Here is a 26255-nt window from a genome sequence, read left to right as displayed (position 1 = left end):
CCAAGTTCCATGAGGTTCACACCACACCTGCTTTGATCTTGGCATTTGCTCCTGTCATCTCTTACCTCCCTTGGTTCTTTGGATGGAATTTCTTGTCCAAAAGAAAACCTAACTCTGGTAAATAAAAGAGGCAGCATGATCACAACTTGAAGGCAAGACTGACTCTCTGGTTTGCAGGACATTTGATAAAGGAGCTGTAAATATTTCTTTAGCAAGAGCTATAATTCCTCAGCTGCAGTTTTCACTCCTGACCCTTCCCTCACCCTGTGCACTGTTTCTTTTGCTAAATTCCATCTTGATTGTCTTTTGCCCTTTATAATCTTGTCATCTCTGCTGGTTGTCCTTGGAGGATTTATTTTGCTTTGCATTCCTAGTCTTGGTTTCTGCTGGAATATGCTGGGGATTGCTGGAGCTGCAATGCTGGGCCTTTCCTGAGCAGTAAAATCCTGATTTAAACAAGCCATAAATAATGTTTGCACCCTGTGTTCTGTGGGTTTAGATATCTCAGGGACTGAATCTGATTAATTTAAATTTGGGTTTCATGAATGTCTTCAATCATGCTGCAGAATGTCACTTAAAACATTTAATTATTCAATGATATTAATTGATCTGCAGCCTGTCTTTCTACTAATCTGGTACAACCAAGTTTGCAAATTGCTGCTGGGAGCAGGATTGTGTGGAACAGCTTTAGGATAGCAGCAGAAAAGCCTTTGTGTAACCATGTTAAAATGATAGATGCTTTCCCTGTTAAACACAAGCCTGAGTTTAAATGGGTTCATGTTATCATTTTGTTTGCAGATGTCAAAAGCTCATTAATTTTAAGTCAAACTCCCTACCTTGCTGCTTCAAATTGCTTTTAAATTACACGTGTGCTGATCAATCTTGAAAAGCCCAAATTAAAAACTCAGCTGAGGGCACATTTCAAGGCCACAGATCCAACACTTAATTCTAATCTGTTTTCCACAGGCAAACCTCCCACTCCAGCACTGGTTCCTGGCAGAAGTGGGGGGAGAGGAAGTTGTAGAGACTTAAATATTTCTGGGAAGGCAGAGAGGAAAGGAAAAGGTGGAAACAGGGAACTATATTTAAATAATGACCTATTTACATTACGTAGTTTGAGCTATTAGAAATAGACTTAGGAGCTTGTGGTGTTGAGATGGTTGGTTCTGTCATAATGGGGCATTTTTCAAGGAGGAACCTCAAATCCTGGGGTCAGTTTTGGGCCCCTCAAGACAGAATTTTTGACTGTGAACTGCCCGAGTTATTTATCGGTGTTGTGCACGTGTAACTCAAGTGCAGTTTGTCCTGAAGAAGCTCCAGAACTGCTGCACTGCATCAAACTATTTACCCTTGAAATTTAGCCTCATTTACCAGAACTTCCCGAGGAAGAAACTTGAATAATTTCCTTGGGAAATCTTTGGAAAATCCTTGGAGCCCTTTCTGTGTGAGCAGAGCTGTACATTGCTGTTTCCAGACATTCATCCCTGCAGGATGCTGCTGCTGCCCAGGCTCTTCCAGGGCACTTTTGCTCTGGGCACTTTTCCTGGGGTGGGATTTAAGGCTGGCCAGGCCATCCCCGAGGGTTTTCCCCTCATTCCACAGGCTGCAGTGGGAGCTGTGATGGGAGGCAGCTCTGGAGCGTGGGAAAGGAGCAGAGGCAGGAGCTGTCCTGCCAGAGAGGTTTGCAGGGCTGGGGGAGGGACACACCAATGGGGGGGGATTTTTCAGCTAGAAATGCAGCCACAGCTGGGTATTATTATTTTTTTTAAAGTGTGGTAAATGGTTTTTAACAATTTTTAATTTTTCCTGAATTTAGATGTGTTTGAAACTCAAATTCAGTGCTTTCTATCAGCTCTCCTGAAGCTGAGCATAAACCATGGCTTGTGCTGTTTTGTGTCCATGCAGCAGTGCTTTGGACACCTTTAACCATCTTAAATGACCTTTTTATTATTCAAAGATATTTGATTCGCTCTCTCTGATGAGGGAAAGGAGTTTGGGAGATAAACTGGTAGAGTTTCAGCGTTGGGTAATGTCCATTTCCCATATTTATGTCTACACAAAGAAATCGACTCTTACCACCAAAATAAATGAATCAAAGCTGACAGAACAGGACAAAATAGAGGAAAATATTTTTCAGGTGTGATTTCTGTACAAATAACAACGATTACAGAAAGTCCATGGATGGTTTGAATGGGAACAAAGCAAGGTGGGATTTGGGGATTTGATTGGGAGTGAAACTTGAGCCAGTTGGGTTTTAGTTCCCAGGGGAGGAAGTGGCTTTGTGGGGGAGCAGAGGTTTTGGGAAAGGAAGGATGAGGAGAAGCAGGAACTGAAGTGAGGGATGCCCAGGGCGAGTGGGGATGAAAACCCCACCTGAAGGACAAGGTTTGGAGGATCCATCTCTGCTCCTCCCTTCCCAGGACAACCAGCTCCAGGGAGGAATTCAGAGCTGGTGAGGGCAAAGGGCTTGGAATTTCTGTTTGGAATAATCAGAGCCTGAACACGGAAAACACCTTGCACCTGTGACTTTATGTGAATTAAAGACTTTGCCATAAAAATTGATTTTCAGAGCAAGATCTGCCCTCATTTTTTAATGACTTGAGTGAGGCTGAGCTGTAGCTTTCACTTAGTTAAGCTCATTTCCCACCTGCTTTTCATTTTGAGACCTCCATTGCTTTGGTGGTGGTTGTTGAGTTGCTTCGATGTGTGAGGGTGAAAGAAAAAGGTGGATTTTTGGAGAAGGTACGAAACGAAAAAGGTGGATTTTTGGAGAAGGTACGAAACGAAAAAGGTGGATTTTTGGAGAAGGTACGAAACGAAAAAGGTGGATTTTTGGAGAAGGTACGAAACGAAAAAGGTGGATTTTTGGAGAAGGTACGAAACGAAAAAGGTGGATTTTTGAGAAGGTATGAAACAGAAAAAGGTGGATTTTTGGAGAAGGTATGAAACAGAAAAAGGTGGATTTTTGGAGAAGGTACGAAACTAAAAAGGTGGATTTTTGGAGAAGGTATGAAACAAAAAATAAGGTGGGATTTTGGAGAAGATACGAAACAAAGAAAAGGTGGATTTTTGGAGAAAATAAGAAACTAAAAAGATGGATTTTAGGGAAAATATTGTATTTCTCATGAACTTTTCTCCCGAGGTGATGCCAGCCCTTTGTTGATGCCCTGTGGGCTGCTGCCTGAGGACCACAAACACCAATTGTTTGGGGGAGCATGACTGGCTCTGGCACTGAACACTGCAGCCATTCATGCAGGGGCTCACAGGAACCTTTATCCCTGCAGGGAAACTGGAATTTTCCTCGGGGACAGAAGCAACAAAGCCCAAGGGGAAATGAGCCCGTTCAGCAGGGACTTGTTCCATCCTGGGAAGGGCAGGGCAGGAGCATAGGGAAGTCCCCTCTTCCCTCAGCCCAAGGCAGGTGATGACATTTCTTGGTTTTTGGGGGCTTGTGGTTGTGTTTAATGGATTTGAGGTTTATTTTTTTTTTTTTCTTAATCTCACTAGGTCAGGAGGGCATGATGCTTTTCTTAAAAATTCCTTGTTGGATTGGTGGTTTTATTATAGTTTTATGTAGTTAGATATATAACTACTCCAGTTGTTATATATTATAGTTCTTATATATTACATTATAGTTCATATGTTATAGCCATTATATACTATAATAATTATATATAATATAGTTATTATATATTATAATAGTTATATATAATATAGTTATTACATATTATAATAATTATATATAATATAGTTATTATATATTATAGTTATTATAATTATATATAGGTCTACATGCATTGATGAATTGTGTCTGTGGGATGTAAGCATGGCAAAATATTGTGATTTCAGGCAGAAGAGGAACTTTGCAAGCTGCTTTCAGCCCCTCAGATCAATGATCAGAGGGATGCAGCACAGAAATATCACAGGCAGCAATGCATTTGCAGAATTGGTGGCATCAGGGATTTGCTGCCTAGGGGTTTGCAGCAGGAGCTAATAAATTATCAAAGGTATTAAAGAGATTCTGTTAATTTGCAAGGCTGAAAACACTCAGAAACCACAGAGGCATTTGTGTAATTTCCAGCTCTGTGTTTAAGAACTCCCATGAGGACCTCTTAAAACCACCAGGTGTTTTCTGGCTTTTTAAATCTCCCTGGAAACATCTAAACAATTGCATCACGTCGTTGCTCTTTGATCAGAGTCTTTAAAAGCTGTAACTCTCGTTTGTCTAATTGCAACACGGGATGTTTTGCAATCAGAATTTGGGAAATAACGGCTCCTTAAAATAGCTTCAAGCCTGAGGCGTGGTAAATGCAGAATTCATTCTGGTTGTATCAGGATAGTAAATAGTGGCAATCGGTAATTGTTGTAGTAAAATGAATTTTGGGCTCGTTGGGGCAGCAGGGTTGGTGTGTTTCTTTATTTGGATTTTTTTTACAGTTTATTTTAATTATGATCCAATTTAAATAATTGAGCAAGGTTCGTGTTTATGGCAGCAATGCCCTGATGTTGTTGGGTCCCAAAAAGAGGATTTCTCCATACAGAATCCCCACAGCCCATTTTGTTCCTGGATTCCTTGAGAACTTTTTATTTATCTCAAATTTTTCCCAAATTGTGCAAGCAGGTATTAAGCACGTTTCTGCTGACGTGGCTTTCTGTAGGAAACAAGGCATCCCCTGTTTATAAATTTCTGGAATGCTAAAATCATCTGTCTGCTTTGTTTCCAAGCAAACAAAGTTGGGACAATAGAGAAAGGATATTGTTATTGGGCCTCTGGGATGCTTCTACTGCACTTTATTTTGAAATAGCCTTTAATATATCTGACCTGATGCCCTGGGCAGGATAAGAAAATTCCGAGTGGATTGCTAGCTTTCCTTATTTTGGGAATTTTCCTTATTTTGGGAGTGTCTCTGTTGGTGTTGTTTAAGACTGTCCTGAGTGTCTGTCCATGAGCTTTTGGCCAGGTAGCATCAAGTCTTTAAAACCTCTTTCAGACCTTCCACTTGGATCTGAATGGATGAGGAATCTTCAAAATGCTGGGTCCTAGAGGGGCCAGGATTATAAATTATATCCTAGCTTTGTGATCTGTCACAGACATCTTTTATGAAAACTCCTTTCCTTAGGATTTTTCCTCCTGAGAAGCTGAGAGGCCTCAGGAACAAAATGTAACCAATGGTTATCTGCTGCTGTGGAATGCAACAGGTGCATCTGGGATTGGGCTCATGTGGTTGTTTCTAATTAATGGCCAATCACAGCCCAGCTGGCTCAGACTCTGGTCAGTCACAAGATTTTATTATCATTCCATTCCTTTCTATTCCTTTCTAGCCTTCTGATGAAATCCTTTCTTCTATTCTTTTAGTATAGTTTTAATATAATATATATCAGAAAATAATAAATCAGCCTTCTGAAACATGGAGCCAGATCCTCGTCTCTTCCCTCGTCCTCAGACCCCTGTGAACACCACCACAGTGATCCAGAGATCCAAATCCAAATTATTCCTCCTTTCACCCTCTCATAACGTCAGCAAATTTCTCCTGTGGGTGCCTGGCAAGGCTTTATTTTAAATGCACTTTGGTGTTAGCTGGATGCCCTGGAGCAGGCAGGGATCCCTCACTGCAGCCTCAAGGAAAGCACTTGGATTTCCCTCCAGCCTGGTTTAATTGAGCAGATCTAGGGAGTTTTCTGAGGCTGTTTCCAGGAGAAGGAGCAGTTTTCTTGCTGGGAATGCTGAGCAGTGTGTGCATGGGCTGGGCCTGGGCCTTGTCACGCCTCATTTGCTGCTCCTCTCTTTGGGAGAGACCTCCTGGCCACTGATGTCTTCAATAACATTTTTACTGTGAGCATTGAAAAGGACAATTCTGCTGGTTTTCATTTTGCTGTCCTGGTGTTTGTGCAGAACAGAAGGAACAAATGCATTGCATGTTCTTGCTGAGTTGACCTCAGCTGCCCGTGGCCCACAAGGACCCACCAGGAGCCAACTGAGGCTGTGCAGGCTCCGTTTCAGCAAGACTTGTGCTGATCTTGGGATGAAATATTTACTCTGTGTTGTTTTAGTTGTGAAATAATTCATGGACTTGGGAATGAACCAGTTATGGGTAAGGATGTGGAGCTGTTGGAGTGATCCAGAGGAGGCCGTGGAGATGCTCTGAGGGCTGGAGCCAGGCCGGGACACCTGGGGGTGCTCACCTGGACAGGAGCAGCTCCAGGGAGAGCTCAGAGCCCCTGGCAGGGCCTGAAGGGGCTCCAGGAGAGCTGCAGAGGGACTGGGGACAAGGATGGAGGGACAGGAGCCAGGGAATGGCTTTAAACTGACAGTGGGCAGGGATGGATGGGAGATTGGGAAGGAATTTTTGGCTTTGAGGCCCTGGCACAGGTGCCCAGAGCAGCTGGGGCTGCCCCTGGATCCCTGGCAGTGCCCAAGGCCAGGTTGGACATTGGGGCTTGGAGCAGCCTGGGACAGTGGGAGGTGTCCCTGCCATGGCAGGGGTGGAAGGGGATGATGTTTGAGGTCCCTTCCAACCCAAACCTTTCCATAATTCCGAGCTGGGAATCCATCAGCTCAGAAAGGCCTTGAATGCTGTGCCCAGAGAAGCTGTGGCTGCCCAGAAGCATCCAAGGCCTTTCTGAACTGATGGATTCCCAGCTCTGTGTTGTTCATAGCTGAATCCATCTGGGTAGGCACATCTGACCACCAGGCTTTGAGAGAAAAGTTCATCTGAAAGACAGGCTCTGTTATTTGAGCCTTTCAGAAGCAGCAAAGTCACCGAGGGTGTTTTCTTTGTGCAGAAACAGGGCCTGTGCCAAAAGCTGGGCACAACTCTCCACCACGGAAGGAGTGGGAGCCTATGGATGTTGGATGAAGCCTTTTCCTGATTTAGAGATGGGGCAACTGAGAGGTGTTTTAAAAACTTTAATTTCCTTTTCTGTTTTACGTGAAGGGTGAGACAATACAGATGTCATAATTTACGCCATTGCAATTAGAAGTTAACTATTCTTTAATTACAATGCATTATAAGTGTTTCTTGGTTTATTAGCTTCAGTTACACTATGTTTTAAATGTTTTAAAGTTAATTATTTGAAATTACTCTCTGTGAGTCCTACTACAATGTGTCTTTCATAGTTCTATTTCTCTAAATTATCTAATCTTATTTATAAGGCCACCCTTTAAAACTTGGTTCTAGTTCATTTCTCTCTCAACAATGTCTATCCTATTCTATAGCATTTCTAAGTTAGTATTTCTTATCTCAGAGTTTACATACAGATATATACTATGTGAACCTTCTATCAAGCTTTGAAAATCTTGAATAAATCCATATCCCATTTTTCATTTCTCCCATATGGAGGATCCAGTCTGCTTCTCGATTAAATCCCTGTTCTTTGTGGACTCCTCTCTGTAAAAACGTGTCATGCACTGGAAGTCCTGGCAGTCTGCAGTGACAGCAATCTCTGCCCTCATTTTCATCCTCAGCCCTGAGCAGCTCCTGGAGCTCTCTGAAGATTTTTTCATGTCCATTTTTGCTGGTTTTTGGCTTCTTTTCTCTTCTTCTGTCGAGGTTGGGGTTGAAGGCTCTTGAGAGGATAGTTCATGTTCAGACTCAGGTGTTTATTATTTCTATTTTACAAGTTGTGAGTTCTACAGCATTCTAACAATTCCAAAACGGCTGTCTTTTGTTACAAGGCCTTTTAAGGCTAAACTGTCCAATTAAGAAATGACACCTCAATTATTTTCACTTTTAACCCAATAACCAATCACTCAGAGTCTGCAATTGGACTTTTCTGTCCAATTATAAATTACCACCCAAGCCCATGGAGAAGAAGGTGAAGAGGACCAGGCTCTGCCCTAAAATCTCCATCTTTCCCCATATATATTACTATATTCTGAAACCTGAAATTTTAAGTTTTCCACCCTGTGACATTACACACTTCTATTCAAACTCCACACCCACAATCCCAGTGCTGTCATTCCATTGTTGAAGTCTTCTCCACAGCCTCAGGTCAAATGTAGTATTTTTTTTTTTGTGAGTCTGTGCCTTTCAGCACAGAAAGTCTAAAATTCTCAGCATCCAGGGTTCCAACAGGTTTTGTGTTTCAGCTTGGAGTTGTACAGCTCCTTCCTCTTCAGTATTTGCAGAACAGTGAGAGTCTTGTGTTTTTGTCAGGAATTTAGTCCATTTTTGTTTCAGCCTCCCACTGGTAGTTTTTGTTTGGTATCTGGATTTCTGGCTGTTTATCCAGCCTTTGAACAGGAACATCTGAGTGCTCCTGGAGCCAGCAGGGATAAGGACTTTAGGAAGAATGGAATTCACCACTTCTTTCTGGGTCATTGTAGTGTATAATGGCTGAAATAAGCAAAAAATGATACAATTTTGAGTTATCATCTCCCACACTGGACAAATAGTTGGGCTGGCTTCTGCAGAAAGGGCTTAGGATAGCAACATCCAAGCAAAAAGGTCAAATCCCTGTAGGACATACCCAAAATTTTCAAATGAAGGAAATTTTATGTAAACGCAAACAAGAAATGCTCCCTGAGGGCAGCAACTTTTAATTTATCCTCTCAGTGTTACAGAAAACAAACCTGGAACCCATTTCTGCTCCTCAAAGCATCTCTGGAGGATGCTGTGCACTTCTCCAAGGACAAGTCCTCTCCACTGGGCTCAGTATGGGAAGTTGGCAGAGAAACCATTTATTCTCATCATGTTAATCCTAAAAACTAAAGGAAGAAAAGGCTGTGGGTGAGCTTGGCATCACAAGACTTGGGTAATGAAAATTGACAGTTGTGGGGGGAAGGTCTCATCTCCTGCACATCACAAAATGACAGCACAGCTCCTTGAGTCCTGCTGGTGGATCCTGGAATGGCTGGGGCTGCCAGGATGGAGATGAGGGCAATCCTCAAACATTTCCTGCAGCTGAGGTGTGTGATTGAGAGAAACCCCCGAGATAAAACTCAGTGCCTCAGGCAGGAGAGATTGTGTGTGCTTATCTGGAAGTTCCCTTTCCTTCGTGCTGATAACATTCTGAGCAGAGTGAAAATAGGAATTGCCATCCCCTGCCTGGTGTTATCGCTTTGGGAACAGCTTTTCTGTAGCTCCAGCTGATGGAAAAATGCATTCCTTTAATCATATGGAACACAGACTCTGCTGTTGGCAAAGTGGAGTTGTATTATGTGGGATGTGGAAGGGGGAATTGAAGGAAATTCACTCTTAGCAGGGATCTGATGTGGATCCCAGGCTGCAGCAGGGTGGGAAGGGGGTTTGTGTTTCTGTTCCATCCCACTAGGCAAAATTTTGTGAAGTCTGTGCAAGGGGGTTTGTGCTGCTGTTCCATCCCACTGGGCAAAATTATTGGGAAGTCTGTGCAAGGGGGTTTGTGCTGCTGTTCCATCCCACTGGGCAAAATTATTGGGAAGTCTGTGCAAGGGGGTTTGTGCTGCTGTTCCATCCCACTGGGCAAAATTTTGTGAAGTCTGTGCCCTCCTTGAGCTGCAGGTGAGGATGGGAGCAGGAGCTGCCCTTGCCTGGCTGCATCAGGAGCTGCCTCATCCATCCCTGCCTGCTCTGTTTATCTTCCCTTGTGTCCCCTTGAGCCAGGATGGGACAGAGATTTTGGGCAGGAAAAGTTAAAAACTAACCAGAGGAGACAGAGAGATCTGAAATAAATGAACTGCTGCTGCTCTGTCTGAGTGAAGGATGTTGTGGTTATGTCAGTGTCTTCTTCCAGAAGAATTCTGTCTTCCAAAAATTGTTAACAGGTTTTTGCCTGTTCTCAGCTACTTATTCATGCCCCTGAGCTGCTGCTCTCTGAGGATGTAGAACATTTTTTTTCAGGCTGTAAATCCCATCAGGGAAATGTTTCCTTCTGCAGGGCTTTTGCCATTCTCACTTTAAAATGAACTTATTTCTTTTAACCCAGATATTCTCCTGGCCTGGCACAGCAAACACTGGTGCAGGGTGGCTGAGGGAATTCTCAGCTACAGAGGGAGGGGAGGGGATGGGAGAGGAAGGTTGGAAAACAGAAATCCTTTGATCTTGGTGGTTGTTTTTGTGCTGTTTGTATTCCTGCATGTGCTGCACACTGGTTTTTCCAGGGCTGGGAGCTGTGCCTGCTTTGTGTGACGGTGAAAGAACATTCCTCTAAGGCTGAGGGGTGTTTCAGGTGGCTATGGGGTGTTTTAGGTGCCTGTGGGATGCTTTAGAGGGTTATGGGATGGTATGGGATGTTTTAGGGGACTATGAGGTGTTTTAGATGGCTTTTAGGGTGTTTCAGGTGCCTTTGGGGTGGTTATGGGGTGTTTTAGGGGACTATGAGGTGTTTTAGATGACTTTTAGGATGTTTTAGATGACTGTGGGGTATTTTAGATTGATTTGCTGTGGCATGTTCTGTGATGTTTATGGGGTGTTTTAGATGCCTCTTGGATGTCTCTGGGGTGCTTTATACGGCTTTGGGGTAGCTGTGGGGTGGTTTAGATCCTTATGAGGTGGCTGCTGGGTCTTGTAGATTGCTGTGAGGTGGTTTAGATGGTTATGGGCTGTCTGTGGGGTGTTTTAGATCATTATGGGGCGTTTTAGGTGGTTATGAGGTGTTTTAAATGGTTATGGGGTGGCTATTGGGTGTTTTGGGGCTGTGGGATCTTTCAGATGGCTGTGGGGTGGCTGTGGAGTGGCTTAGATGGTCATGAGCTGGTTTAGATGTTTATGGGATTGCCATAGGGTGCTGTAGATGGCTGTGGGGTGGTTTAGATGTTTATGGGATTGCCATGGGGTGCTGTAGATGGCTGTGGGGTGGTTTAGATGTTTATGGGATTGCCATGGGGTGCTGTAGATGGCTGTAGGGTGGTTTAGATGTTTATGGGATTGCCATGGGGTGCTGTAGATGGCTGTGGGGTGGTTCATAGGGCCACATCCCAAGTGGTGCCCCAAGAAGACAGAAGCTCAGAACCAGAGCAGGAAGAATAAATTCCCATTTTTCCTGGGTTAGTGCAAAGGGAGGCACAGGGGCTGGGGGGGAGCAGTGCCAGCAGTGCCCTTGGGCAGGTGGGGCATTGCCCAAACCCCAAATTCTGACAGGAATTTGCTGCTTTCCCTGGATGTCCCTTGGAGAGCAGGAGCTGGTCCTGTTGTGTCCCAGCTCTGACTGTCCCAGGGAGCTGCCCTGGCCCCAGGGTCCAGTCAGGGTGACAATGTCACCAACCCCTGATTTATTTCCAGACTTACCAAGTTATTTCCAAGATGTTCTGTGCCACAGATTGGTGCTGAGCTGAGTCACTGAGTTTTCCTCCCATTAATTTATTAAATAACCACTGAAAACTCTTCATTAACAAATACATCCTGACTATTTAAAGGGAAAAAAAAAAAAAACCAAAACCCTTTCCTGTGTGCACATCTCCTGTTATACTCTCCAGAATTCCAATTGCTCTGATCCAGAGGTGCATCCAGAGCTCCTAAAGCAGAGCTCAGAATGTTTGCTGCAAACACCCATCCCTTGTTAAGCAGTATTTACATAAAACATGCTGACACCACTTTGGGGAGATTGAGTAGGATGCTTTCTCAGCTGTTGAAATTTGCACACGAGATGGAAGATGTTTTGATTAAAAGAAGGGTTAGCTGAATATTTTTTTCCCATTTATTCCCATGTGTCAAAATCAAAGCAGAGTTTCTCCAGGCATTTTGCCCATTTTTTTCTCTTTTTTTCTGTTCCTCTTGTTCAGTTGTTTGGATTCTTTCCCCCAAGGTTGAGTTTTTTGCTGGGCTTTTTTTTTTTTCTTGTAGCAGAGGAATTCAGTTATTTAAGGAGATAAATACATATTAAAATGCCTTTCAGACAGAAATAAACACTATGACTGGGTTTAGCTTCCTGTTTATTTTTGGGAGCGTTTGTAAATTCATTCTGGAATTTATTGGATTGGCAACGGTGAGCTGGGGACAGGCAGGGGGAAAAAACCAGGGAGATTTTCCCAGTAACGTCCTCCTGCCTCAGGAACAGCAGTGAAAAATAGCACAGGAATAATTTCATTTTACTTGTCCACATTCTCCTTCCTTGTGACTCCTCTAATCTGAAGCAGTGAAAAAGAGCACAGGAATAATTTCATTTTAGTTGTCCACATTCTCCTTCCTTGTGACTTCTCTAATCTGAAGCAGTGAAAAAGAGCACAGGAATAATTTCATTTTACTTGTCCACATTCTCCTTCCTTGTAACTTCTCTAATCTGAAGCCATTCCTGTGATAACATTTCCCTTCGTGGTTACTTAGTTGATTTTTTAAGCTGCATTTCCAAAGGCTCCTGTCAAGGAGGAGAACTCCAACTTTCCTAATCAGTGCTGAAACGACTTCTTCAAAGCCTAAAATGGAATTTGATCTCTTCTTTCCCCCTGCAGAGAGCACAAACGTTGCTTTTGTCATTCCTTTATTATTTGCTCTGCGAGGGTGCCAGCGCCCCTGGCCACTGAGAAACTGGAGCAAAAGCTGTTTTTAGCAACTGGAGCAGAATTTTCATAATAAACCTGATCTCGTGCCGTTCCCGAGCCTCCTTTGGGGGGAGTCAGGGAAGGAAAGTGGAATTAGGGAGGGTTGGAAGCGAGGGAAACTTCAAGGAGCCTCAGCCTCAAAACTCTCCACGGATTTGCTGCTGCAGCCTGGATTAGAGGACCCTTTAATATGCTTTTAATTAAAATGATTTTCATTTATTCTGTGCCTTCTTCAGAGGTCCCGAGGCGCCTCGCAAACTTGTGATGCTGTGTATAAAATACCAAATGCATATTCATGTGGTGCTGAGATTTCACCTGGAAGCTGAGGATGAAGGAGAGTTTTGCCTTTTTTTTTTGGTTGTTTTAGAGCCTCAGATCCCAATTACAGAGCAGCTTTTCAAGCACTGCTGCTGTACATCTTCTCAATGAGTTGTAGTCCAAAGTGTAAACACTGCCCTGCCATAAATAGCTTATCTGGATGCAAGATTTAAATAGCCAGGGCTTTGTTTTTGCAACCTCATTCAGTTGGAAAGGAAAAAAAAAAAAGTCATGTAAATGCCTTTTTCTTTCTCTATTTTTCAAAAAAGGAAATGCACCTATTGCAGAAATTCCCAAAGGAAATGATGGATTAAAATGGAAAGTGTTGCATAGCTTGTAAATAGTTATGTTAATTATCTTTTAAATAGTTGATCTTAATGCAATGTAGATATTAAAAAAATGAAGATAACCCTTTCCTAAATAAGACTGTGCTACAATTTAATTGTGTACTCCACAATAACTTCTAAAGAGGAGAAGAAATAGGGCCTTTTTTTACTTTTTTTGAATGACTTTTCTGGTGGTTTCTTTCTTTTTGGGTATTTGCTGAGGCATAAACCCTGGATCAGCACAGAAACAGGAGAAAATCCAAGGAATATTATGGAAAATGCAGTTTCAGGGGTGAATTTGATGCCCCAGCTGAGGTGGCAAAGGAACAACAGAGAGGGGGAGGCTGGCAGGAGCAGGGAATTTTTCCAGAGCCTTGAAAAGTCGCTACATTCTTGCTTGGGGAGAGGAACAAATCCTGGTAGAGGAGATTCTGAGATGTTCATGCTCTTTTGAGGCAGGGGTTGGTCTGTTCTCCCAAGGAACAAGGGACAGCACAAGAGGAAATGACCTCAGGTTGTGCCAGGAGAGGTTTAGGGCGGATATCTGGGAAAATTCCTTTATGGAAAGGAATCCCAGCCCTGGCAGTGGTGGAGTCCCCATCCCTGGAGGGATTTAAAGCTCTGTGGATGTGGCACTTGGGGACATGGGGCAGTGGTGGCCTTGGAGGCCATGGTTGGACTTGATGGTCTTGGAGGGTTTTTCCAACCTAAACAATTCCATGGCTCTGTGAGTTTGGACAGCTCTGATTTGGGGCTGGAACATTTTGTAAGGCCTCCCTCCAGTCTGCTGGAGGCAGAATTCCCCCATGTGCTTTCAGGCAGTTGTAGAAATTCTGGGACCATGCCATGAGTTTTTAACATCTTATATTCAAGAGGGAAAACCAGAACAAAATCCTTCAGCACATTATAAGGATGATTATTTCCTAAAAAAGTTTTGTCTTATAAAAAAGGCTCCTCTGCTCTCAAAGAAGAAAACCTGAAACTTTTGCTTGCTTACAGAGTGTCTGAAATTCCCCTGCTGAAGTTTGGGGAAGCAAAAGCCCTTTTTGAGGATGTCACAGCAGAACTGTGGGCAGCAGATTTTCCCATAGTACTCCTTTTGTTCCCTAAATGAATGCAGCAGTGTTTGCTCCTGTGGAGGAGCTGGTCATGAGGAGGTCACAGAGGTTGCTCAGATCCTTGGAGGGGGGCACAGGGCTGTGCTCAGCACTTGCAGAGCATGAGATTTTGGGTTTTTTGGGATTTAACTTCGGAATCTTGTAATCTTTGCATGGGCAGGGAACACCTTCCACCACCCCAGGTTGCTCCAAGCCCTGTCCAGCCTGGCCTTGGACACTTCCAGGGATGGGGCAACACTTGGGTGTTTCAATTTGAGGCTTTGGAGTTTGTCTTTGTTCCACCCTCGTTTCCCACACCTCATGCTCATCTCTTGCTCTGCAGTCAAACCCATGAATTCTCAGTGTTCTTATCTGCTAAAACTGATCAATCAAGGTGATTAGCTGAAAGCTGGTGTTTGGAACAACTTCAGTGAGACACACAAGGCAAAGTGTCTCCTTCCTTCTTCTCCCTGCTGTGTCCTCTCCTGCAGCAGATTTCTGATGGTCGAATCTTTCTTCAGGTCTGGAGTGGATTCTCATTTTTTCTAATGAGAAGTTGCTTGCAGACTTTGACCTGAGAATCCATGTAGAAATATGTTAGGCTGTAGAAAAACTCTACATCCAAATTACAAGTGACACTTAAAAAGTAAAGCTGGGCAGGCCTTTAATTTCATTTTTTTTTTTTTTCTTATTTTTAATGGACTCTTACATTGAGTAAAAATTAAAAAGATGGTTATAACTGTCTTCTGGAACCACTGTGTTCTGTTGCTCTGTAAATAATAATAAATGGCTGTTTTGGGGCTGTGTTCAGGGTGATTCTTGTGGAATTTTAGGCTGTTGGGATGATGGAGTTGGCGGCAGCCATCCACACCCAGCTTTATTAAGAGCCAATTTCTGCCTTTGTGGTGAAAACCCACAACAGTTGAGTGTTTGAAATGACTTTTAAGCCATCTGTGTGGCATCTCTGTGTTCCATTGTTTCATCCAGCCCAGATGCTGGGAAATGACTGAAAGGAGTTGGAGCTCCAGCACAAATTGTTATTGTCCTGGAAATGAGGATTTTGTGACTTCTGCCTCTGGGGAGGTTGGGTGAAATGGAGGAGTGGATGAAAGGTTGGGTGTTCCTAGAGGAACATCAAACCCCCCAGTTGGCAGCTGAGTGGGACCCCAGATGCTGTGGGAGAGCCCTCTGCTCTTCATCCCTGTCGTGGTGCTACCACCCTGTGGTGTCAGAGTGAATTAAGATCTCCAGGAAAATGGGATTTCTGGTGTGTTGCTGCCCAGGGAAGGGTGTCAGCATCAGATGAGTGTTGTGGAAATCCCATAGATGAGTCACCTCCTGCTGTCCTGATGGGCAGCTTCAGGACAAGAGAAGTTCCTGTAAATTATCCAGGCTTGATAAAACCCTTCCAGGCTTCCCCAAAGTGGTATTCCCTGGGTTTTAAAGGTGAGGGAGAGGTCCATGGAGAGGAGATTCCCAGGAGAACCCAGGAAAGGTTTGGCCAGCTCAGGTCTGGAGCAGCTTCACCTCTTGCAGCTCCTCTGTGGGTTTACCCAAAGCTGGAGGTGCAGTGAGTGCCTCAGTGTTGTCATTTCAGTCGTGTGGGAAAGGAAGTTCCTTAAAGAGCACGGAGCAAAAGTCATTTTCATAATTACTGTTCTGAAAGACACTCACAAAATACTGATGAATTTGCTTGACAGTTCCTGGAAAAGCTCAACTGAAGCCCAGCTTTCCATGGATGATTGGCCTGAGTGGGATCCAGAGCTCATTGCCAAGCTCAGCTTTGCTGTGACCAGTTTTAAAATCACTTGGAAGGTTTCTTGCAGGGCATGCAGCCCTTATGGTAGAAGCAATTTGTGTCAGGTGAAAAGGGGGCTTAAAAAACCCTTTTGGGGCATAAATAAACTGGATCCAAGCATTTATTTATTTATTCATTTGATGTTTTGAGGCTGTGGACTCTCTGGGATGTAATTGCACTCCTGTCAGGGAGCATCCTGGCTGAGCTGTTTGCATTTCTGCTGCAGTGACTTGTGGTGGCATTTGCAAGTTCATCTCCCTCAAGTGCTCGAGGCAAATGGTCAAAACATCAGCAATTGCAGTCTGCTGGAATAAGTGAGGCTTGTAAAGCTTTTTATATTCATCAAAAAACAATTTCTGTTGGGGTTTTTTCAAGATTCAGTACAAGGGCTGGATGTTGGTTAACAAAGTCCTGATTTTGTATTCTGTGTGCATCCAAAACATCCTAACAAACATCCTCAGGACATCAAAACCCTGGAAAACATGCAGAGCCTGACCTCTGAACACAATGTTTTCTTCCTGTTTACGTTGGCCCAGGCCCTTAAAAAATGATTTATTTTGTTATGCAGATGATTACCAAATAAGCTCACGTCTGTGGAAGCTTGTGTGAGGTAGATATTGAAACTTGGCATGGTTCTGCAGGTTCCTGACCTTCCAGGAGCTCATTGAGGGCTTTGGAGTGATAACATCAAAGACTATTCTAGAGGTAATAACCCTCTAGAGGTAATAAACTAAAAAAAAAAACCTTAAGTTCTGTTTCTTTACGTTGTCAGTGGGAAAGAAAACGTGGGGGAGGAGAAGTTTTCTAAAGGTTTTGTTCTAATTCTTATTACTTTTTTCTCTAGTTACTGTTAATATATTTTTCTTTATTCCCTTTTTAAAGTTTTGAACCTGTTTTGCCTTTCTGCTCATCCTACCTCCCAGCAGGAAGTGAGGACACTGGTGATGAGCCAACACCTGACCCACCACACTCCTCAGTGCATTAACCGAGACATCTCCAAATGAGCCAAATTTCAAAGTAGCAAACCAAAACCACAATGTGAAATCAGTATTTCTACCCGGTTTCAGACTGAAACCATCACATATCACCTCATCACTGCCAACAAGGGTGCTCCAGACCAAATGTGTGCTGCAGCAGGGAGCAAACTCTGCAGGCAGACTGTCCTCTGAGTGCAGACAAAGCTGCCAGGGAATCTTTGCTCAGCATTTTGGGGCAGAGCAGAGCAGCACCTCTGGCTGAGGGACCAAGTGCTGGCTCAGCACGGTGCCAGATGGCTCTGGCTGGCAGCAGCTGCTATAGATATTGTAGATATTTCTGCCCCTAACGAAGGAGAGCAGTGATGAGGAGGACTCTGCCTTATCAGAAGGCTAATTAATTAATTATACTATATTATTCTATATTATATTACACTATATTATATTACATCCAAACTGAATCTGCCAAGCACTCAACTGCACAGCATTTGTGACTGTCAGCCCACAGTCCCAACACACACACCTGCATTCAATTGGTCAGTGAATCAAAACACACCAGAATCCAATTATCAATTCCCTTCAGGTAAACAATCTTCCACCATGCATTCCACTTGTGGACAACACAGGAGCAGTAAATGAGATAAGAATTGTTTTTCTTTGAGGTTCAGAGAATGTGAAACTCAGAAATATTCTTGGGAAGAATTGTGCCTTGCTTTTCTCTGTGAAGAGAAACGTGGTGACAGTTGCTGTGCTGCAGGGCAGGGATGCTCTGCACAGGGACATGCAAATCCTGGGGCTGGCCAGAGCCAAATTCAAGGTGAGGACGTGAAGAACAACCTGGAGGTGATAACCCTGCAGGAGGGGGGACTGAGCTGGGGTGGAAAGTCATGGAGGGCACCACACTGAGCTCTAGCCCAAAGTGCAGAATAAAAAGCTGCTCCTCTTGCCAGCCCCTGAAGGATGGCATTTCTTTCATTTCTGTCTCCCAGGAGCCAGCACAGCTCCTTGTGGAGCAGCCCTGGGAAAAGCACTGAGTGCTGGGGCAGAAGGATTACAGGGTAGGAAATGGGATTTATCTGCTCTCAGCTCCCACCTGTTCCCATGGTTAAAATACAAAGAAATCAAGAACTTCCGTTGTGTATTTTCTAAAAAAAGATGGTTTGGATGTGTTCTCCATCACAGCATTTTTTATAGTGGTTATAGTTTGGGAAATAAGGAGAAAACCCCCCAGTGTCTTGCTGTTCCACGTAAATTAATATTTTCTTGTCATTACTCCTGAAGCAGAAGCTTTCTTTTACTGCTGAAGAATCCACTTGCACATTGTTTATAAAAACACTCCCTGCAGGTCCATCTTGTGCTGGCTCAAAGTCACTTTAAAAAGAGCTTTGCCTTATCTCAGTAGCACATCTTGGGAAGTCATTTAGTGAGCAAATTGCCAGTTAATTGCCTTGATCTGCTGGTGAGCAAGATGCTCAAAATGAGCTGTTCCTAATCATGATATCAAAATATCACTTCTGTTCCATTAATGAGCGTGCTGTGAAATAGGATATGTTTTTTAAGGAAGCTGCTTAAGCTGATCTCGTTTGCTTTTTATTTTTAGTTAATGCTTTTAGTTGGTTTCCTGAGAGAATCAGAGCTCTGGGTGTGTGAGAGGGAAAGCAACATTTCAAGGATCAGTGGATGGCAGCACCAAAGAATTTTCCATAAAATAAAATTTGAGATATCTCTCAGGATTTTAAGTTGATTGGAAAGGCTCTGTTCAGACATAGTGGGGTTAATTTAATAGGATATTTATGATTTAATTTCATCTCTACAAAAGCACTTTATAGTTTGGACTTGACCTGTGGACAGAAGGTCCCTTGGGAGCCAGCATGGCTCCATTTTGTGTGGGTTTGGGTTCTGTTCTGATTTTTTAAGTGCTTTTTTTGCAGAGTAGGATTGACTTGTTGACCTAAGTTAAGTGACCATGAATTTTGGTGATAATTAGACTTGGCTCTCTGCTCTCCAGAAATACATACTTTAAATCCCCAGAAATACATACTTAAAAAAAAAAAAATATATATATATATACATATATGCACACTATGTATATACATATATGCACACACACATATATATGCACACATATACATATATATACACATGTACATATATATAAATATAATATGTCTATAAAAATCTATACATAAATGCACACACATATGCATATATATACACATATACATATATAAAAATATAGAAATCTATACGTATATATGTACATATATATAAATATAAAAAATATAAATCTATATATATAAAACTCACAATATACAATATTATAAAGCATAAAATATAAAATATATATGTAAATCTATCCATATATAGATATATACATGTGTACATATATACAGTATAAAACATATATATTAATCTATACATATATGCACACATATATACTTATATATACATGTACATATATATAAATATAAAATACGTCTATAACTCTAGCTATACATATATATATATATCTTTATGCAGCTTAGTTCTGTGATATGGCCAGAAAGTTAAGCCAGTTAAATAAGTGCAAAACCAGCCAGAAATGAGTTGCAATCTCATTGTTTTGTCCAGTTTATTTTTCAGCAATATGAGTGTGATTCTTTTGTGGCCTTTCAGGAAAGGAACGTGTCACAACTGGAATATTTAGGAATGCCAGACTTGATAAGGTTGGAAAAGAGCTGTAAGTTCATCCAGTCCAACCATTCCTGCAGCATTGTCCCATGTCCCCAAGTGCCACATTTATATTTATATTTATATTTATATTTATATTTATATTTATATTTATATTTATATTTATATTTATATTTATATTTATATTTATATTTATATTTATATGAAAATACCACAAGTCGATTTTCTCTGATATTTCTTGGGATACACATATGTGGCCAGGTTCTCTGGTGAATAACAGAGGGGATTTCACTTTGTTGCAGCTTCAGCCAGTCATTGATCAGCCTGAATATTTATATTTGTATCTATATTTAATAATTATATTTATATTTTATTTCTTTATATTCAAATCTTTAAAATATTTATATAAAATACCATAAGTAGATTTTCTCTGATATTTCCTAGGATACAAATGCGTGGCCAGGTCCTCTGGTGAATAACAGAGGGGATTTCACTCTGTTGCAGCTTCAGCCAATCATTGATCAGCCTGAACATTTATTTTCCAGTCACAGGAGGAAGAATTTGGTGTTCCAGCATGGCCAGAGCCTGTCAGGTTGTTCCACTGAATCCATGGGGTGAGCTTCTATCACATGTTAAAGCCACAAGCAAAATATTCAGCGTTCAGGTTTTCCATCCTCACTGTGGGGCTGCACTATCTGAATTTCTTCTATAAAAAGCTCTCTCCCCTTTTGTTGGGGCCAGTCTGTCCTCAAAGACCAGTCTGACAGGCAGCAGAGTTCAGCTGATCTGAAAAAATGGGTCCTGTGGGGCAGCAGCTCTTGGGCATCTCTGCATCAGTTGGACAGGAGGTAAATAAAGGAAAGAAAAATAATGTTTGAATCTTGCTGAAATGTAGCTCATCTAGTTAAGTTGAAGGATTGGAAATTAATCCAAATTACCTTGATAAGCTGTCTGTTGATTGATTTGGAATAAGCACTCTGAATATTAAATGAAAATTAAAAATATTAGGGGAGAGGTGTAGAACAGCAAAATATGAATAATTTGGGGGACATATAACTTGGAAGATCTCCTTCCTGAGTTTCCTGGGCCTGTATGTTTTTACTCTAAAATGTACCTGTGTGTGACTTGTTTTTGTGAATCTGGGACTGTGCTTTGGGCTTAAAAGCATGGGGATGTATTTGTGCTTTGGAGATTGTGGTGCAGGCATACCAGGGGAAAAACCCCCAAAATTCCTGGAGCAGGGAACACAAAGAGCTGAAATAGAGTTTCAAGTGTCTTTCAAGAACCACAGAAAGAGACTTGCTTTGAAAGTTTCCATGTTTTAGAGAAATTAATTTGTTAGGGTGTGGGAAGGATTAGTCAAAACATGGGATGGAAATGTAAAACAAACAGAATCAGTGAAAATATTGGGAGGTTTGTGTTTATAAATGATCCTGCTGGAGATTCTGGTGATGCCATTTCAATCCTCTTTCATCTGGAAGGGTTATTCAGAAGAAAGTCATGTTGGCTGCTTTAGTTTCATATCTTTGGAGGTTTAAAGTGTCACACAAGGAGTTCCAGAGCCTTTCTATGTGGTTTTGGTTGGAAGGGACCTTAGAGCTCACCCAGTTCCATCTCCAGCCACGGGCAGGGACATTTCCACAGCCCCAGGCTGCTCCAGCCTGGCTGAGGACACTTGCAGGGATGGGGCAGTTTCTCTGTGCCAGGGCCTGCCCACCCTCCCAGGGCAGGGTTTCTTTGCATGGATCTGTAGACAAAATGATTATTGAATTTCATCATTTGATCATTCAAACCTCTTCTTTTAAAAATTGCTAGAGGGCAGTGGTGGAGTGTCCATCCCGGGAGGGATTTAAAAGATGTGTGGAGGTGGCACTTGGGGACACGGGGCACTGGTGGCCTTGGCAGTGCTGGGGTTGAACCTGGTGATCTTGGAGGGCTTTTCCAACCTAAGCAATGCTCAGAAATGGAATTTTGGGATGTTTCACACTGACCTGGAGGCTCAGGGGGCCCTTGTGGCTCTGCACAGCCCGGGGGGGTCGGGCTCTGCTCCAGGGCACAGGGACAGGAGCAGAGGGAACGGCCTCAGGCTGGGCCAGGGCAGCTCAGGGTGGATATTTGGGAACCATTTCCTCCTGGAAAGGTTTGTCCAGGCCTGGCACAGCTGCCCAGGGCAGTGCTGGTGCCCCTATCCCTGGAGGGATTCAAAATCCATGTGGATGTGGCACTTGGGGACAGGGGGCAGAGGGGAGGTTGGGTTTGGTGATCTCAGGGGGCTTTTCCAGCCTTGATGATTCCATGATTCCATGAACTAAATGCTCTCTGTTTTTGCAGCAGCAGTCCCTGTGGCTCTGCCCAGCATTCCCATTGCAGGGCAGGGTAATTCCCTTCCCCAGGGCATGGAGAAGGTCCCTGGCCACACTTGCAGTGGGAAGTGCCTGGGTGCTGTGTGTGACCTCAGGTTGTGGCACAGTGGCATGAGCAGCTCCCCAGGGACACCTGAGTGTCCCCAGAATCCCTTGTCAGGGGACAGAGCCATTCCCTGAGTCCCTGTGGTGCCTTTGCTGCTCCTGCTGTGCTGTGAAATGTCCTTTCCGCCTGGCACCCCCTTGTCCCCCTACTGGTCTTGTGTCCTCCATGTGTGATGTGTGCCCCAAATGCCACATCGGGGTCTGAGTGGCCACCAGCCCTGTCTGGGCACAGCCCTGGGTGTTTGTGTCTCCTCTGTGGCACTGGGGCCACCAGCAGGTCCCAGAGAGCACAGCCAGGTGGCCCAGGCAGAGCCCTGCCAGCTCTCTGGGATCAGAGTAAACTCTGGGTGAGATAAAAGGCTCATTTCTAATTAAAAACAAAAAGCAAAAATGCACTCTGAGAAAACAACTGGTTTTATATATAAAATATTACTGGTTTTACACCAGGAGGAGCTTTCCAAGGGCAGGATTTCAGTGGATGCTGCTGGTGCTTGGCCCAGGCTGTGGGCTCTGCCCTGGCTCAGCTGCTGGTTTATTTAGGAAAATCAAACCTGAGCATTTGGGACTCCATGTCCTGCACAAATGCTGCATTTCTATTTTATTTTTAAGCTACTTCTTATTTCCAAAATATAAATATAATTCTCTTTGATCTTAGGTCCAGGATGCAGCTCAGTCCAAAGAATTATTCCCATGGTAACAAACCACACTTCACCAAGGGGTATTTTCCCCCAGAAATATTTTTTGGATGGAATTTCAGTAGCTGTGACTGTGATGGTCAAATCCACAGCTTTGTTGTGAGTTTCTCCCCAAGGAGGTTCCAAGTGAGACCATGCTTTGTGTTTTATGTGCCTTTGAGGCAGCTGTCAAGGGAAAATACTCTGCTTTTATTTATCCCCATCCTCAAAAAAACCCCATCCCTTTCTGCAAAAATCCAACTTGCAAAGTAAGGAGGAGAAATCAATAATTATAGAAATCCCTTACAAGTCCAAAATTAGGTTTTTGTGAGCTGTAAATACCCCAAGCAGCACTCAAAACTCACTTGTGCTAAATATTTCCCAAGAGGATTTTTCTGTGTTATTACTGTGATTGTTTTGCTGGTATTCACATAGAGTTTTCTTCTGTCCCTTAGTAAATATGTTCAAAAGGAGGAATTCTTTTTAATGCCACGTCTTGAAAAGAGTTTTTAAGGGTTTGAATGGGAGCTGGCTGTGGATGCTCAGTGCTTTGCCAGGGCTTGAAGATCCACGTTCATTCCAGTCCACAATGCCATCAGGAATCCCAGTGATGATTTTGAAACACGTTAAATAGCAAAATATCAGTTTATTCTGCAGGAAACACGACAGCAAATGCATACTGATGCTGACACCAGCTGTCATTGGAAAGCAAATATTCTGGGGGTTTGTTTATTCCCAGGCAGCAGCAGCAGTGATGACAGCAGCCGATAGGAAAATCAATAGCTGGATTTTCCATCAGCCACTGCCTCTTGCCAAACGGAGTGATACTGCCTCAAATTAGCATCTGTTTGCACACTTCTCTGCTAATTAGTGCTGTCAGCGTCTGAACAAAAGGGAAAGTTGATGGTGAGGGTGGGCAGGCCCTGGCACAGGGTGCCCAGAGCAGCTGGGGCTGCCCCGGGATCCCTGGCAGTGCCCAAGGCCAGGCTGGACACTGGGGCTGGGAGCACCTGGGACAGTGGGAGGTGTCCCTGCCATGGCTGGGGTGGCACTGGGTGGGCTTTAAGCTCCTTTCCATCCCAAACATTCCAGGATTCTGTGCCTGTGTGTTAGGAGCAGGTGGGATAAAGAGCAAATCCAGCAGGGAGCTCTGGTGGTGGCAGGGCTGGGGCCCATCCCTGTGTCCTCCCCCAGGATGCTGCTCCCATGGGTGATCCTCAGCATCATCCTCACTGGTGGCTTGGGCTTGAAATCTCATCTCTTGATTTATTTCTCATCTTATTTTCCCAGGCACCATCAATCCAGTTCCTCTTCCTCCCCTCTGAATGATGCCTTTATTTCATTGCTTTAACTGTAATGCTTGAAGTGATCTGATCAAGCACTACATTGCCATTGTTTAAAGTCCAGTCCCCACCAAGGGGACTTCTTGTCTCCTTCAAGGAGAGAAGTAGAGAAGGACCCACAAGGACTTTGTTCAGCACAAGCAGTGGCAAAGTGCAGCCTTCTGACCCCACCTGCTAATCCTGCTCTGGGCAATTCTTGCACAGGCTGGAATTTCTCTTCCAGTTTGAGTTGAAAACTGCTTTTCAACCTCTGATACAATGTGGTAGTCAGACCTGGAAAGGTCCTAGAGAATACCAGAGGTGCCTGGACATTTCCTTCAATGAATCTTTCCTTAAATGCACACAATTAGGGCTGTATCCCAAAGCCTGCTGGCATCCATCTGCTCCCATCCCGTGCAAGATTTCCTTCTCCCTTCCTCCCTGTGTTGGAAGTGCATTTTTCTCTTTCCTTTCAGCCATTTAATCCCTCCAAACCCTATTTGAAGCAAACGAGGCAGTGATTTACTGCCCGAGGGGTCAGGCAGAAAGAGAGCCCGTGCAAAGGCAAGGAGGAATTGCCATTATTTGTGCAAAAGCAGCGTCTCTTGAAGTTAATTGAGGTGTAGATGAACTCGGCTGCACTCATTAGTGTCAGTGAAACTGAATATGCAATTTGCTAATTGCAGTGAGGGCACACAACTCTCAGATCCAGACTACTTGGGGTATTTTTAGCTGTTCCTTTAGTCATCAGCTTCCACTTTTGTCTGTTCCAGGCACCGGTGGGAAAACACAGCAGCCCTTTTCTCCAGCAGGGTCACGCTGTTCTGAGGAGGTTTTTCTTCACTTCTTGGTTTTTTTCCACATAAATGGAGAAGGCAGTTTTTGAGCTCTTGCAGCTATTCTGGTGAATGCTTCTTCCCATCCCAAAACTGAGATGTTTCCCTCTCTAAGTGTCAGTTTTTTGAGGATTACTGTCTCAAAGGTGGCAAGGTCTGAGTTGAAATGAGAAACCATCACTCATGATAAGCAGCTGAAAATTCTCCTTGATGAATTCTCTTCTGTCTGAACTGCAAAATGGGCAGACTTGGATGGTCTGTAAGGTCCCTCTCTGCCCAAACCATTGAAGCTTTTCCTTGGCTCTCATCCACAAATTGTTCCTGGTTTAAGGAATTTTGCTGGTTTTGTCCAGGTAAAACTTTCCAGAATGTACTGCTTGGGAGGCCCAGACTGATAGAACAGAAATGAGGGCAGCAAATACCAGCCCCAGCTGAGCCCAGGCTGGAGTGGAGCAGGAAAATAAAGAAAAGCCACTCCTGCTTGTTTGCCAGGTGGAGCTGCAGCAATAATTGAGTGTATTCAGCTGTAGGCCTGCAAGGTTTGCAGCTGATGGGTGAATTTGGGATGAAAAGGGGAGTCCCATGCACAGGAATGGCCCAGGTGTGGTGGAATGGTACAAACAAGGTCTGCAGGAAGCAGAACCTTTCATTTTTATCTGCTCTCTCTCTGTGGGGTCAGGGAAAAACCTTGGCATTGTAAATCAGGGAATATCGACCTTCCAGGTGGTTTATTGATGATGATAACCTTGTACAGCATTTGTCTCCTTCAGGAAAGCAGCTGTGATATCCATGTGATGCTCATTGATGTAGGCACTTACTCAAACCCAGTCTGTGCCCAATTGAAGTAAAAAATGAGAATATTTATTATTATTTAGCAATATGATGTTATTAAATGTTATTCAATATAATAATTCTAGTGATATAATTTAAAAATATTTATTTAACATATGTAGTTATTTAATATTTATTGCTACAAAGTAACCAGGCTTCACTGGCTGCTGCAGCAGCACTTGAGCATATGTTTGCTGTCAGCTTGGCTTGCAGAGGAAAACCTTCATGTTCCAAACCAGCCTACTCCTGTGGGCTCTGTATATTCAGGAGGGGCTATAGCAGCCCTCAGAGCTTTGTCTGCAGGCACAATTCCTGTTTCACTGCTGCTCCTTCAGCTCCTTCAGGATTTTTCCCATACCATTTGTTACACCCTGTGATTATCTGCTTATACAGTAAATTTCTAATTTATGATTGGATTATTTGGATTAGTGCTGTGCTACCTGGTGTTTAATGATGTCTCTGAGGTGCAGGAGTCAGGAGCAAA

At 43.4% G+C, this 26255-nt stretch overlaps 1 protein-coding gene across 6 annotated transcripts in view; it reads left to right on the top strand.

The window, feature by feature from the left end:
- The window catches only part of PTPRE (protein tyrosine phosphatase receptor type E), a 93452-nt gene that overhangs the window by 6898 nt on the left and 60299 nt on the right, over nucleotides 1–26255 (top strand). The window contains exon 1 of one of the 6 annotated variants that reach the window (XM_077182770.1): nucleotides 3297–3421. The exons of 4 other annotated variants lie outside the window; for them this stretch is intronic. The gene's annotated coding sequence lies outside the window, so the exon portion shown is untranslated. Of the gene's footprint in view, nucleotides 1–3296; nucleotides 3422–26255 lie in introns of those variants that run through there. One more of the 6 variants, XM_077182771.1, reaches the window with a different exon arrangement.

This window comes from Agelaius phoeniceus, chromosome 9, assembly GCF_051311805.1.
Source record: "Agelaius phoeniceus isolate bAgePho1 chromosome 9, bAgePho1.hap1, whole genome shotgun sequence".
NCBI classification, from domain to species: Eukaryota; Metazoa; Chordata; class Aves; order Passeriformes; family Icteridae; genus Agelaius; species Agelaius phoeniceus.
Note: the sequence above shows the minus strand (reverse complement) of the source record. Positions and strands in the feature narration are given on the sequence as shown.